The sequence below is a fragment of the Euleptes europaea genome, chromosome 6 (assembly GCF_029931775.1).
Source record: "Euleptes europaea isolate rEulEur1 chromosome 6, rEulEur1.hap1, whole genome shotgun sequence".
Lineage (NCBI taxonomy): Eukaryota > Metazoa > Chordata > Lepidosauria > Squamata > Sphaerodactylidae > Euleptes > Euleptes europaea.
In genome coordinates, this window is record NC_079317.1 from 38,811,663 (window position 1) to 38,827,545 (window position 15,883).

Consider the following 15,883-nt stretch of genomic DNA (forward strand, 5'->3'; position numbering starts at 1 on the left):
GACTCAGAAGGACTTCCTGTACATTGTTCTTCCCACAAAGCCTTCCTCATGCCATTTTGACCCCTTTCTTCCAATTCAGGTCGGAAATGGTAAGAAACAGAAGACTAAGAATGATAAAGGGAAATGAAACTGCTTTGAGCCTTAGCTTGGGTCAAGTTTTGGATGAATACTAGCAGAAGAGATTATACTGTTTTTTAACAATGACCTCTATTAAGGGACAGAGTCATCCCTTTTTATACATACTAGCAGTTCACCTGTTTGTATTAATTAATTAATGTAGTCATGTATCTTGAAATATATTACATACTTTGATTTCCATAATACATTGCATTAAACAAAGAATAGAAAAATGAAAAGGGATGGTGGAAGCAGGCCAATTGTCCTCTTTTGAGAAAGTTTAGGAGCTTCTATCCACGTTGAAGACCCTTATAAACAACTTCAGCATCTGGACTTGTTCAAATAAATTCATAAACTCTTATTTGCACCTGTGATTATGGGAACATGTGACTTCTTTGGAATGGTTTTCCTATAATATTCTCTGATTCAAGAGGTGTATATGAGCATGAGTTGGAAGTCTGCTACAAAAAAGCATTGTCAATTGGAGCACCATCTATTTTAATTTTCAGTGCGATGGAAGCAGTGTACCATGTATTCTTGATCATTATCAGATGGCTTTATGAATAAGGATAATGTCAAAATGGGTACTAGACTGTTGTCTCATCAGCACAGAAAACGTGGATTGGTTATTCACAAATAGATATTTAATCCATTAAAATAGACATGATTGGAATCAGACCCATCTTTATTATGTCTTTGAAAATAAGTGGGTGTTTTATGAATCGAACTCTGCAAAAAGTTTGTATATCAACTTTCTAGTATAGTTTCATATAGTTTTGTGTACATTTTATGTTAATGTTTTTGGTTAACTTCACATACATTCTGCCTACACTAAAGGTAACAGTATTTGTAAAATTATCAGAATTTTACCAAATTATAGAGAATTAAAAGCAGGTCTAAGAATTCTGTGAAATAATATTTCCTCAAATATTTGTAGAGATATTTTAAGCATGCTTTAGGATTGCTTTACCTTTGGAGATGTGCAACCCTTGAATCTAGTCTATAAGGCTAAAAACAGGACTTTTCAGTCACTAGCTGTGAGCAGTTACTGACAAAAGTCCAGGACAGTATAAAATGCCCTTAAGCCAAATCAATTTTAATAGACCTAAGGTAGGGATGAACATCAGGGGGGGCAACAGTATTTTTTTTAAAAAAATGGTTTTCAGGAAGGGCATAAATACCTGTATTCAGGGATATTCAGGTCTCCCAATACCAATTTGGGATTTGATTCCAGGTATTTTCCAGAAAAAATGCTCCTTCCTGCCCACACTACATCCCACCAGACAAACAGAGTGCAAACCAGTCCTGGTGCAAAACAATAAAATGGTCTTCTTAGGCAAGCAGGCAGGTGAATTAATATCCATGGCAGACCAGAGCAACCAGAGGCACACCAGCAGCACTCCACAGCAAATTCAACCTGAAATGGAGTCAAGCTGCAGCCGAGGATACTTTTTTTCCTTTTTGCCCATGGTCAGAAAACTATGGGCTATGGGCTATGAGATAAACATTGTGATTGGGCAGATAATTAGAGCTCCACCTAACGTGTGATCCCATTTGCCTGGGAGAGATGTCTCCCTTCTCCTCTCCTGTTGCCCAGGATACCTGTTAAGGGGGGGAGAAATGTGCCAGACCCAGATATATCTGCATATTCCCAAATATTTCCAGAAATATTCCAGATTTGGATTGCTGAGAATCCTGAATACCATCTGGATACCTGAATTTGTTACCCTGAATAGGCAGTCTCAGCTTAAATTGGGGAATTAGCTGGAGACAGGCAGGGCAAGAGGGGGGTAACTGAAATCAAAAACCAATGTATACCAGGGTTGTCCCAAGTGAAAGCTCTCAAATGAACTGGTAGTTGTTAAAAATTTACCAGTTTTTATTAAGGCATTACAAATGAAATAAAAGCATTGCAAACAATGAGCATACACGCACATAACCTACAAGAGCTAACTGGAGAAAGAGGGAGGATGTTTGGATAACGTTTAGGGGAGGGTGATATTTACCAGTCTTGAAGGGACATCAGTGCTGAGGAGGGAAAATGACCAGCATTTTCAGAAAAAACAAACAAAATAAAAGAAGGCCCCCCTTTGTCAATTGCGAGTTTGGAGCCAGTAGTGAGAGCCCATTCCAGAGTTGAGGACCCAACAGCTGCAACAAACTCTGAGATTCTTGGGGCTAACTTTATATCCCCAAAAGTATACAGATAGAAGGAAAAATAAGATGCTCTCTCGAGGCAGACTTGGATGCAGTGAAAAGATTCAATAATAATAATAAATAATACATTTTATTTATACCCTGCCCTCCCCCAGAGAACTGGGCTCAGGGTGGCTCACAACAGATAAACAGACACATAAATACAAAATACAAATTAAAACAATCTATGCAATCTAAACAGCGCTATAATGTGCTTATACATCAGAAGGATGTCATAAGAGAAGGTAGCTGAATATCTGTGCCTGCCAGTGATATTACTTTGATCTGTGGGGAAAAGGAAAGGATGGAGATGGACAGATATAGCGAACAGGGAAAACACAATCCAGAAAAAGGTAAGACAAAAGAGCAAATGGTGAAGGGGGGAAGAAGTAAGGGTAGGGGTTAGGGAGGCCAGACTCAAGCTGTAATACCATTGCTCCCTCAACCATAGGCCTGGAGGATCAACTTTGTCTTGTAGGCCCTGTGAAACTGGTTTAGATCCCACAAGGCCTGGGTCTCACCAGGGCTGAAAAAGCTCTGGCTTTGGTTGAGGACAGCCAGATAGTTTTAGGGCTAGAGATTATCAGCAGATTTATTCCAGCCAAGCGTAATGCTCTCTTGAGGGCCAAGACCTGATTGGTTGATCAGTAGGATAACAAGGAGGAGGGGAGCTGGGGGTATACTCCTTTGACACAGTTTATGGCCCACTAGAATAACAAGCTTAGTTATATGGTGCCCATTTGTTTGGGTCTTAATTCCAGAGGAGACACAGTGAGGAAAATAAATGTATTAAACTCAGAGATTTAAGAGTCAATGTACCTGTTCTAAGTTAAGGCAGATCCTGTTATTGTTTGTGGAAGGCTGAATGTAATTAACTGAATGTAATTAAATCGGCCACTAATGCTGATGTAAATATCCCGGGCGCCAGCGCGGGGGGCCCTAGTGCCAGCACAGTGCCTTCCTGGCCTCATAAGGGCTTTCGCCCTCAAGGCTTAGGAATGCGCTGTTACACACACACCCTGCATGCACGCATGTGCATGCACACACATACAGAGGGTTCTAGACCCTTGTTTGTGAAGTAAACATGGGTCTGGAACCCTATAGGGCACAAAACGGTGTTGAGTTGCAGGGAGAAGACAGTTGGCAAAGTAGACACTCTTTCCTCTCCTGCAGCTTTTCCACTACAAATTGCCAACTCCTGAGGACACATTACAAGGACGAAGTCGAGCTAATATTGCTCACCGCTGTGGTGTAGATTTTAGTTTGGCTCTTTTAATATTAGCAGGGAAATAGATAATTGGGTCAAGCTACCATGATTTAAAATCATTCATCTAAAAACTTAGGTTAATGAAGTAGTTTTAATCCATTTCAATGAGAGAGATTTAACTAGTTGCTTAAGTCATTTCCTGAAATAAATGGTGCTTTGAGTAGATCATGCTCTCTCTCTCTCTCTCTCTCTCTCTCTCTCTCTCTCTCTCTCTCTCTCTCTCTCTCTCTCTCTCTCTCTCTGCATCTCAAAGTTTAGAAGAATATAGGACATGAAAGAAAAATGCGTAGGCATTAATCTCATCTTCTGATTTTCTATGTGGCTCTTGAACTCCCTTGGTGTGACCTTTGTTCTGGGTGTTTTACAGTTATGTTTTTTAATTTAGATAGTACCAGTCATCATTGAAGCTCAAGAGCACTTTTGCAAAACACAAAATCGTGATTTCTCAATTACAAGCAAAGAGGGGGAAAGATGACAAAGAAAACAACATTGATTCTACCTAAAAGCTATAAAACGTAAATAGGTTTTGAACTACATCTCAAAATAGGTACTCTGCTCCTTGGGATGATATCAAGAGGGATCGAATGCATGTTTTGCCACATGGTGCCTTTGGGGACAGATATTTAAAGGACAAGATTTTTCATCATTAAAGATAAGTCATGCTGTTATATTCAGCTGCGTGTGTCGGTCCTCCCCCCACCCCCACATCAGTATATCATTTATATAACAATTAATTCTGTTTTCTATTTTATGTAAATGATGATTACCTCTTCAGTCAGAAGAATCCCAGCAGAACAGAATACTGTCATAGGATAATAGGCTCCTGCTGTTAGCTAAGTGGGAAGGCATTAGTGGAAAAAGCGTGGTCACTACTTGAACCAGCAGGTCCTGCATTGTTCAGAGAGATGAACCCTGGATTGCTCAATGGCCTGCAGTTGCATTATAATTTTCCAGATACCTAACCATGTGGATATTTCATCCAGGTCCAAAATCTAAAAGAAAAATTCCTCAAATCTTAAATACAGCTATCATACTTAAAATACTTTTCAGCATGATTTTAATGTCTTTTTTATTCCATTGTTGTCATATTGTTTTTATGTTGAGCAGTCAAAAGCTCTGCTCACGACCTGAGTTCGATCCCGACGGAAGTCGGTTTCAGGTAGCCGGCTCAAGGTTGACTCAGCCTTCCATCCTTCCGAGGTCGGTGAAATGAGTACCCAGCTTGCTGGGGGTAGAGGGAAGATGACTGGGGAAGGCACTGGAAAACTGCCCCGCAAACAAAGTCTGCCTTGGAAACGTCAGGATGTGACATAACCCCATGGGTCAGGAATGACCCGGTGCTCACACAGGGGACCTTTACCTTACCCACCCATGGTCCTGAGATGCTCAGGTGAGAGAAAGACAGGTAAGTAAGTAAATGGTTTTATTTCTCACTGGTTGGATAAACCAGATAGATTAGATTAGATTAGATTAGATTAGATTAGATAGATAGATAGATAGATAGATAGATAGATAGATAGATAGATAGATAGATGTTTAGACTGAGTTTTTTATGTAATATTTGCAGTAGCAGCAGTTGTGGGAGATTGCTTCATTGTGAAGACAGATGCAACCATCAGTAACCAGACGGCATACTTGTTGGTACTTCTCATCATGGATTCTCTCACATATTCGCACACAGCTAAAGCACTTCAGTATTGTGAAAAGATCTTCTGGGTGGGTTCTGGAGTAAAGTAGCCAACCTTCACCCGGGGCCTGGACTTCTGGAATTATGATTGATCTCCAGATGATAGATCAGTTCTCCAGGAGGAAATGGCAGCTTCAGGGACTATATGGCATCACATCCCTACTGAACTCCTTCTGTTATCCAAACTCCACCCTCCCCAGGCTACACCCCCAAATAGGATTGCCAACCTCCAGGTGGCACCTGGAGAGCTACCACTATTACAATTGATCTCCTGATGACCAAGATCAGTTCCTCTGGAGAAAATTACTGGTTTGGCAATTGGTCTCTATGGCATTATGCCCTGCTCAAGTACCTCCCCTCCCCAAACTCTGCTCTCCCCAGACTCCCTCCCCAAAATCTCCGTGTGTTTTCCAACCCACATCTGGCAACCCTATCCCACTCTAACCCTGCCACTCTAAATTGAAGCAGAGAGAATTTTTTTTTTTACAAAAACGCTGGTATTTCATGCATTGTTATGTCACTTCTGGGGAAAACCTGGAATTTACAGCAGGTAGCTCTAGGGTTACCATAGAGTTTCCAGCCATTCCTAGAGCTACTCTACATCACATCCAGGTTTTTCCCACCATGCCCCTGCCCCAACCCTCCTGCTGGTTGCCAAGCTTGGCCTGGTAACCCTAGTCTTAGTCACACAGTAATCACTTTTGATGATACTAAAATGCTCCCCATCTGCCAGCTTCACTTTTATGGTCATAGAATTATATTTTACATAGTGAGATATGATCCACCTCTTAAGCAGAAGCACCAGGGGGGTGGACCAGTCCATTGTAAAAGAGAATCTTGCATCCTTACCATATTATAACATGAATCATCCCTGATCTCACAGCAAGGTTCTTGTACTTTCCACATGCACCCTCCAACACACACACAGACACTCTCAAATATTACGACTGGACCTAAGGGCCTCACTACATATTATACACAAATGGTTTTGATTGCAAAATTTAACATCTTGACAATTTTGCTTTTATTTAAAAAAACAAATCCTTTCTAGCTCTTATATTTTCAGACAGAGGTTTGAAAGTGTTTTGGGAATGCCTGAGAAAATCATAAACTGGGGGGGATGAAGCATGATTTCAATTAGCCAAGAGGTAAACTTTAGCGTATCATATAGAAACAGAACAAATTTTGTGACCTGAGCCTAATTTGCACAATGGATATGGGTTACAGAATTCAGCTTTGCCTTGGTTCTATTTTTTTAGTACATACACAGCCCTGATAATACCTTGTTTCCATGAGTCTCTGCTTCTCTGTGCATTGGATTTACTGACTTGCATTCAGTTTAAGAGCCCCACTTGATTCATGCTATAAGCCTAGCTTTGCAGGAAGTTTTGCCTATTTAACATTTAAGTTAAAATGATTTGTTTATTCCAGCTTCTTAATATTATAAGATGTGTAGAAAGCAGAGTCTATAAATTCCACTATAAATCACAGAAGGAAATGGTTTGCCTAAAGAACAATTATAATACGATACACAAACATCGAGTACAATGTACTGTTTCTTTGCGTGCATCTGTATCTATATTGCTCATCGCCATATCTGACATTTACATGTTTACAGAAGAGCAAGCAGCAATCCGTAAAAATCAGCCCATAGTAATACTTTCCATAAGGTCAGATCAAGAGTGAAAAATGGGAACATTAGAGCAATTCCCCACTAAATCAAAAGTTCGACATTCTGTTCTTAAGACGACTGCAAAGAAAACACAAAACAGGTTGATCATGGAAGCTGAAAATGTACTTTCTATTCTTGGAATGGCTTGTTCTTTTATCTATTTTTCTATTCCCCCCACCCATATTGCCATTCTCTGCTTTTTTTTTTTTTTTTTTTTGTCAATGACCTTTCCTCAGTCCAACTCAGCATCTAATGGCCTGAAGAGGACTTCTTCATATGACGGAAAGCTTTAGATTTAAGATTTCCCCCTCCTTCATTAGAGGGGAAAGTGAACAGCCTCGATGCACTGGTGTTAATGAATGTGAAGGAAGATTTTTTTTTGTATGTGTTTTACACATTATGTTCTTGACTCCTCGAGGTGCTACAATAAATTGCCGCGCTTCATTTACAAGGAGTGATAACAGCAGCAAAATGAGGATCTGGCAGCAAATTACTTTTCAGTTCACCCTGGGTCAGGCTGCTGGGGCTAATGAGAAGAGGTGCTCTAATTTTAAATTCCTCCTCGACCAAGCTATTCTCGCATTAATGTTCACTGCTATAAATTGTAAAGTCAAATGAAGGAGCACTGTTGAAAATTAACCAGTAGTTTTTTCCTTTAAGTACTCGATAGAACATATTTTGGCTCCTGAGACTGGTTGTTATCAAACGTAACTCTGACTGCTGCATCAGAGGGTGCTGGGCAGAGGTACCCCCACTCAGAACTGTGAAGTCCGACCCTCTTTTTTTTTTTCAAAAAAAACCCCAGCAAACAAAAGCGTTGTAGGTTTTCAACAAGATTATAATTTAGCCAGAGGAGTGGGGGAGTTGGAAAATGAGCCCTATTATGTATCCATTTAACAGGACACTGTACACAGGCATTAAAAGTCATGCGGAATTATATTTATCCATTGACTGCTCCTGCATATTTAATGAACTGTGATTGTATCTCTGGAAGGAGCCCCGGTGCCCATTTAGATTTCAAGGGACTTTTATCACTGTAAGCCCAAAGCAGGATTTGAGGAACTAATGAGAAACTAATGCAGCACCTGCTTCTCCCATAAAAATATCTTGCTAATCCCACATTTGCCATTTAGCTAAACCAAATACACTATAAAGGGGAGGGGGGTGGACAGGATATGCAGCTATCCAACTCTCCCCTGCCCCCCACCATCACTCCTAGGATTGTGATCTGGAGGAGGAATCAAATTGTAGAATTTGTAGCCCTTTGTTAAAAAGCCTGTGTCAATGGTGTGGAATTCACTTGGCAAAGCATGTGCCTGTCCCTCCCTGGGAGACTCTCCCATGGCATTGCAATGTAAAACAGAAATTAACCACACTATCCAAGTCTAGTCATTGTAATCAGTTGTGTTTTCATGTGTACATTACTGATATATAAGGTTGTTGTAGTTCTTGTGTGTGGCTTAATTGCTTGTTTTTGCATATCTTGTGTGATTGATGATGTTCTAGAAAATCTTTTCCCCTAAAGGAGACTTTCTAAATTACTTTGTTTAGATGCTAATGATTGTATTTCATTAGTGGCCCTCTCATCCAGAATCATCTTTAAATGAATGAATATGCCATAATTAAAAATCTGAATTATGAATTACTTTGAATGGAGACAACATTGTCCCGATTTCCCACTGCGACTCAGTGTTATTTCAATTATGTAAATATGTTTAATCATTCCCCTTTTGTTTTTCTAATTATTTAATATTAATGTTGCTTTACCCCTTTATTGCTACCAGAAGAGATATGGCATCTTAAATGAGAGTACTTAGACAAGTGATGCACAGATGACAAGATTAAAGCAGACATTTATCAGAATGCATAACCCATTTCAAAAACAAACACGCTATTAACGTTCATACTAATATGGCAACACTAGCAGTAATTGCACTTCACGCATGTTTTGTCTGTGTAAACCTAATATATTCACAATGAACAATTGCACATCATTATCCTTCTTCTTATCAACATCCAAATTCATTTGTGAAAGTTGACAATTGCTAAAGATACCAGTACTAGGCAAAAAGAAGATTCTACATATACCCTCCTCCATCATCAGTAATCAGCACAGAGTGCATTACTAAAGAAAATTAGCAGCTGGACATAAATTAGTGCTTTTTCATTCAAAACCTCAATTCCCCTATCAGGTTGTTCAAATATATTTCCCTACCTCAGAAGGGATGTTTGTTCCATCTTCAGACAGAACAGTTCTTGAAAGAGCACTTTATGGAAAATTAAAAACAAAGGGTTGTTAAGCTGGGACACGCTTGAAAATCTTAAGTCCTTTAAAAATAAAATGACACATTTTTAAAAAAATAGAATAGAACATACAGTTTGTTACCTTGAATATGCAGAGTTGTGAAATTTCATGGGCATTAAGTGAGGCATAGAAAGTCACTGTATTAAATACGGAACATTTCGCTCCTTAAGGTATAGTTTAACTTTTTAAAAATAGCTGGGGTTTCGACTAACTGCACTGTAGACCTGTACACTCCTAATCAGGAAGGGCAAAAAAGAACAAGACACAGGAGATTGATATTTGGGGTGGCTGGATGGGTTATAGAGTGCTCTGGAAACAGGTGAGCAAGAAGAAGAAAAAGGTTCTGGGTAGTGAGGTTAGTTCTGGAAGTCTTCAAACACGTTCAAAATACATGGATAGTACAAAAGTGTATTAACATCACTGCTGTTAAATGGGCAAAAATTAAAACAAAACATAAGAACCACAAATCATTCTTCTTCTTATCAACAAACAAATTCAATTGTGAAAGTTGACAATTGCTAAAAATACCACTGGTTCTAAGCAAAAAGAAGATTACACACACGCACGCACACACACACCACCATCAGTACTCAGTAAAACCAAATATAATATATTGGGAAAGCCTCTGTTTTCAGTCTCAGCAACAACAATACAATTCCAGAGAGGTAACCATCTTAGTTTGCTGTGGAAAAATACCACAGGAATTCCAGTGGCACCTTAAAGACTAATACAATTTATCCAAAAAAACTTTCATGAGTCAGAGCTCACTTCATAAGACGCAACAAACAAAGTGAGTTCTGATTCACAAAAGCTTGTGCTGGGATAAATGTTATTAGTCTTTAAGGTGTTTAACTTTGTTCAGCAATTAGTCAACAGGTTTTATATCAATGACCAGAAAGCCCTGAGAAACCAGATCCATTGGATAAATACAATTTGCACAACTTCCCATCTGAGTCTGATATTTTGTTCTGGAGGTTTTATCAAAGCATGTTGCTGTTTTCAATAAGCATTATTATTGTTCCTTCAGTATTAAAACTGAACAGCTACTATATGCTCAAAGTAAAAAATGCGTTAAAATATGTCTCCAACACTTTTCGAGATACAACAGCATAAGGGAGAAAAGAGAGATCATGTATTCTTTTGTATTATATGCTTGCTTTGTGTACCTTCCACATTCCCAGTATTCAGCATTCCAAAGAACTACTCTTGGAACTGTGTTTTTGCTAACTATGTAATTAACCTCTTTAAAAGTGCTTTTGTACAGCTGGAAAGTAGCAAGCCCTGCTGGAGGGCAAAATGGTAATAAAGATAGATGAGAGAACAGGCTGCATCAAACATTTGCCAGTTTTGATCTTGGATTCTAAAGCAATGATTTCTTTAGGGATGAAATTTCTTCATCCAAAAAAAGAAGAAGATATATTGGGCATATATCTGCTCTTCTTCCTGTACTAGTTACACGGGAAATCCCATCCTATCAATATAAAAAAGTATATGATCTATTGGATAACAACATGACATATAATACGATGGCAACACTAGCTGTACCTAAATAAAATCACAACCAATCTGATTTGACTATGTGATAACATCACTGAAGACCAGTGATGGCAACTGAGAATGCCATCACTTTCCCTCAGTCTAAACAACCAGTGTTATAAGGAGTTGCCCAAAGAAAGTCACCAAAAAGAGGAGGTGGCACTGTGCCATCCTTTGCATGCTTTACTCCAGTCTAAACCTATTGAAATTAAAGGGTTAGACTGGAGTAATTCTCTATATGTTAAAATATTTTAAAGTAATTTTAGTATAAGTCTGTTATAAACTTTTCTATAGAATCCCAAGTAAAGTGCATTCATGTGTTAGAAATGTTTTGTTACGTTTATATTATAATTAATAATCAAAGCTGTTTGTACAACCGCAGCCATGGATATTCATAACACTGATGGCTATTTCATTATGTCATCTGGTCATTTCCACACTAACTATTTTCAACGTTTAATGAAACATCTTTGTGTGTTCACACCAAAAACCTTTCCTTTGGTCTTGGAAATGATTTCAAAGTGCTTTCAACAACTGCTTATATGACGATGTATTTTCTTACCACGTTTCAAAGATGACAATCCAAGGGGCGTGGACAAGTTGGAGACACTATTCATTTTGTGACTTCATGGGACTTGGGGGTGGCAGGGGAAAGAGAGTTCCCCACTTGTGTGAACTGGAAAGAAAGTGGCAGGGAGAGAGGGGCCAGCAAGAGAGAAAGAGCAGTTGGAGGAGGCTGCGGGGCCTTTTAATTGGCAGCATGAGTGCTGCGTCCCCTTCTGCGAGCCGGCGGCTGCCATGGATTTTGTGCACAACTCCGCCTCGCAGGGCAGCACCGACAGATCCTTGCCTTTTAGGGCATTTTTCTGTGGCGATGACTACTTCAGTGTTCTGTGCTCCCACAGCACACAATCACATGCACAGGATTCCCATCTCCCTCCCATTCCTTCTGCTATTTTTTTATTTATTGTATTTTTACTAGCGAACAAACGATGGAGTGTGTGTCCGAGAGGACGGCGGCTCTGTGATTAGCACTCTGATTAGAATGGCTCCGTGATTGTGTGTGTGTTGGGGGGTGGGTGGAAGGAATGTGCCTGCATGGACATTGTGGTAAGGGTCTTTCTATATGCCATGCAAATAATTTGATTCTTAAAATGGTGTATGAATACAAGCAACTAGCTGAGGAACCAGAAAACCAGCCAATCAATCGCTCCTTCGCACCAATGCTAGTGCGCATGTGTAAAAACAAAAAAAGGAAGGGGGAAGTGGGGGAGCATCTGCAATGTATACATGACGCAGCACTCCTCCATGCTCCTCCCCCAGACTTTTCACACTAACTTGGGAGATGCAAACTGAAAATAAAATGTCTTGGGAGCTATCAACACACTGGCAAAATAGGAACAATGAGAACAGGAAATATGAATATGCATCCAAAACTCATAGACCGAACACGATGATAAATATGCTGTAAGTTGTTGGTGCGGTACCAGCCAGAGTCTAATAGGGACAAGGAACATTTCATTTCATGGGGAAAAAAATTACACTTCCTGAATCTTGTACTCTACTTTTGACACTCCTTGGAAGAACCACAAAAAGGAACAAAAATGCTCTAATCCTCCCCAGAATCAGTTCCTCAGCTTTCTCTTTCCAACTCAGTACATTTTGAGCAGAGGTGGAAACACTCTAGCAGTGCAGTCCTAAGAACACTTTCCTAGCTTCATTAAATAAAATGGGTTTTACTTCTGAGCAGACTTGTTTGGGATTGCTCCCTACAGCCAGCCTCTTGGGATGCCCAATCAGGTGCGTAGTCAGTGCCTTCTTTCCTTTAAAATAATAGGGTTGCCAGGTCCCTCTTTGCCACCAATGGGAGGTTTTTTGGGTAGAGCCTGAGGAGGGCAGGGTTTGGAGAGGGAAGGAACTTCAATGCCATAGAGTCCAATTGCCAAAGTGGCCATTTTCTCCAGGTGAAGTGATCTCTATCGGCTGGAAATCAGTTGTAATAGCAGATCTCGAGCTAGTTAGTCACATAACCTATAAGGTCAACGAAGCTAACATGAACCATCCTGACTACATGGCAGCTACACATTTTGCTGGTACAGAAAGAAGATTATTTTAAAGAAGAAGAAGAAAAATCAGTTTAGGCTCCTTAATTCTGTTTTATGCTGTTTTTATGCTCCTGGGTTGTGTTTATGGCTCATTTGCTGTTGATGGATTTTACATTATTGTATTGCTTTTACTTTGTGAGCTAACTCAAGTTTGTAGAAACATGGCAAAGAGTTTTCTAAATAAATACATTTTCAGTAGAGCAGCAATACTTTAAATTGGCTTCTGCTTCAGTGAAGATTCTATCTGATTCAGCCCATTTCTGAAGTTTAGACAGAAACTATTTGGAAAATATCAATTAGGTTGATCCCTATATTTGAAGGTGATTTTCTGTTTCCTATTTTGTGGATTGGACTACAATACTCAAGTACAAACAATACAGTATAAGCCCAGAGATACATATACAGACAGTTTGGATACTTCAGAGGGGTAACAGCTTATTGTAGCAAAACAAAGTCATATTAAAATTTATCTCAGCTTGACCTTTTGTGAGTCAGCACTCACTTCTTCTGAAGAGGAGAGCTCTGGCTCATGAAAGCTTATGCTGGAATAAATGTTTTTAGCCTTTATGTTGCCACTGGACTTCTGATTTATTGTGAACAAGTAGTCACCCAAGGAGGGCATTCCTCTCCCCATCTTAATTACTACCCTTGCAGCAAAATCTGTTTAGTGTCACTGTGGCCCCAATCCACAGATTTAGATATCCACACATGAGGGGGGCACACTTAAGTAATAGATATTTAGATACTGACAATGCATACTTAAACAGATTTGTACCCTTCTAAACTCACTGGCCTTCAGTTGATTTAGAAGGGTGAAATTAGGCTTAGGAATTCCCAGTAAAATACACATACTCCAAGTGTGAACATTTTGTGAGCAATACCATTTTCCTCTAGTGACTAGTACTTATAAAGAACTGCACCAAAACTAACCATGGGTTCTGGCTGATTAAGGGGGTGACAGAAACCCTTGAAAGTTCATTCCACAATCAAATAATATCTCATTAAAGTTGGTATGAATGTTACTTCCATTTGTAAATAAAGGATTACAGTCCCTTCTGCAGCCTTCATTTGCCTGCTTCCAAAAATTTGCACCATCATTTAAGTAGCAGATCCCAAGAGAGGGCAAAGATCTTTCTGGCAGGAAGGCTTTTTGCAAGCAAATGTTTGTTATATATTATCTCTTATTCTGAAAACATTTGAATAGTTTACCTCTTGGGTTCAGGGCACAAATACTTTCTATGTAACGTTAGAGGCTTTCCCTGTTCGATTAAGGTTTGCTTTTTAGAGCAAGATTAAAGTATATTCTGGCATGTATTTCTTAGATTTTGCAAGCTTGTTTGGGGCAAATAGTAGAAATTACACTCCTTTTGGAAACCTTAGCCCAATTCAAACACATTCATAGTACTAACAGGGGAAAAACTATAAAGTAGCTCTGTCCTCTTAGGATTCTAAGATATGCAAATACTTTTCCCACTTAAGATCTCTGCATAGTCTCAGTTAGCACAAATTAGTACAGCATTCTGCATGCCTTGGAGGCACAATGAGACAGCTAAACTGATGAAAGAAGGTTTGCACCACTATCTGAAGGTATGCACTCCTTTGTTTTATCAAACTATTTCCTTTGTTTTATCAAAATTACATGCTATTTCTTATGTATGATTGTTGAAAAATTTTGGATTTCTGTTGTGGAATATGGTTGGATTTTTTAAAAAGTATTATTTATAGCTTTTAATGGCCTGTACCAACAAAAATATACAGAGTGAGTTAGCAACTCATTGCGATTTGCCTTTAAGTTTTCTGCTGAAACAAATGCATTATAGTTTGAATTTGAATTTATTTGCATTGTTATTGGAACTTGTAAATATATTACAGGCATGTTTTTCTGAAAGCTTCAAAAAGGAAAATGCTATGTGATTTTCAGTTTGTAAAGGTAAAGTTGAGTGAATTTTGAGTTATCTCTGAAATAGAACTCTTCCTTGCATTTGTTAGCAAAGCTTTAATGCAGTTAATCTCATGTGTCAAGAAAGTGAACATCCAAGTAAACAAATACATATATGGTTAAATATGATGTATACTTTTACTCACAATAAACAATCCTTAATGGCCTATCAAAAACAGTAACTTAAGTAAAAGTATCTCATGCAAACTATGAGAATCTAGCTTCATTTTAAACTAGAAGGCGTGCTACATTTTAAACATAACCATAAAACTCCTTTCTGGCAGTACAGATTTCTCTTCTTAGTTACACAGTATTGTCAGTTGCAATGGAATGCAGCAAAATTCTCATGTACTATCTCTACATAATACAAAAATGTGTTAAATATAAAGGAGTCGTTTCCATTAAATGTCTTTTAATTAGGCCATTTGTTTAAAAAAATCATGATCTCATGCTAGGAACCTCAACAATTTGGTTTCTATCTGCAAACATGCAATAAGTGTGAAGCGCAACGTTTCTATTATTAACATCCTTACCTTTCTGTTAAGTCTTCACTCTCCCACAGCAAAATATCATTCCCATGATTAGGTGTTTGTATTTTATCTGTATATAAAAAAGTAACTACCCCTAGACATTTGGTAGAAATACACAAATCTCCTTTATATGGTTCAAGCCACACAGTGGCTAATTTCAAATACACCTTAGCTAGGGTGTATTGATTTTTAAAAAATCAGTATTTTGGTTTCCTGAGTTGATTAGTCAAAGTAAAGCTAACACACATTTCTCACTTGACCAGATTTTGCCCAATGGTCTCATAGCACAATGGCTGGTGGCAGTTTGTATGTGTGTGTGTGGGGGGGGGGAATCGTGCTTGTCACTTTTTGTAAATCACTGCAGACGTGCTCTTCAGCACAGGAAAAGAAAACTATCCTCATAATTATTTTGCTTACCAGTGCAACTAAATGGGATTATATAGTTGATTAAAACTGTTTCTTAAAGAACAAATAATGTGGCTAACATTTATGCATGCTATTCTCTGAAAGAGATGGATAGAAATAAATC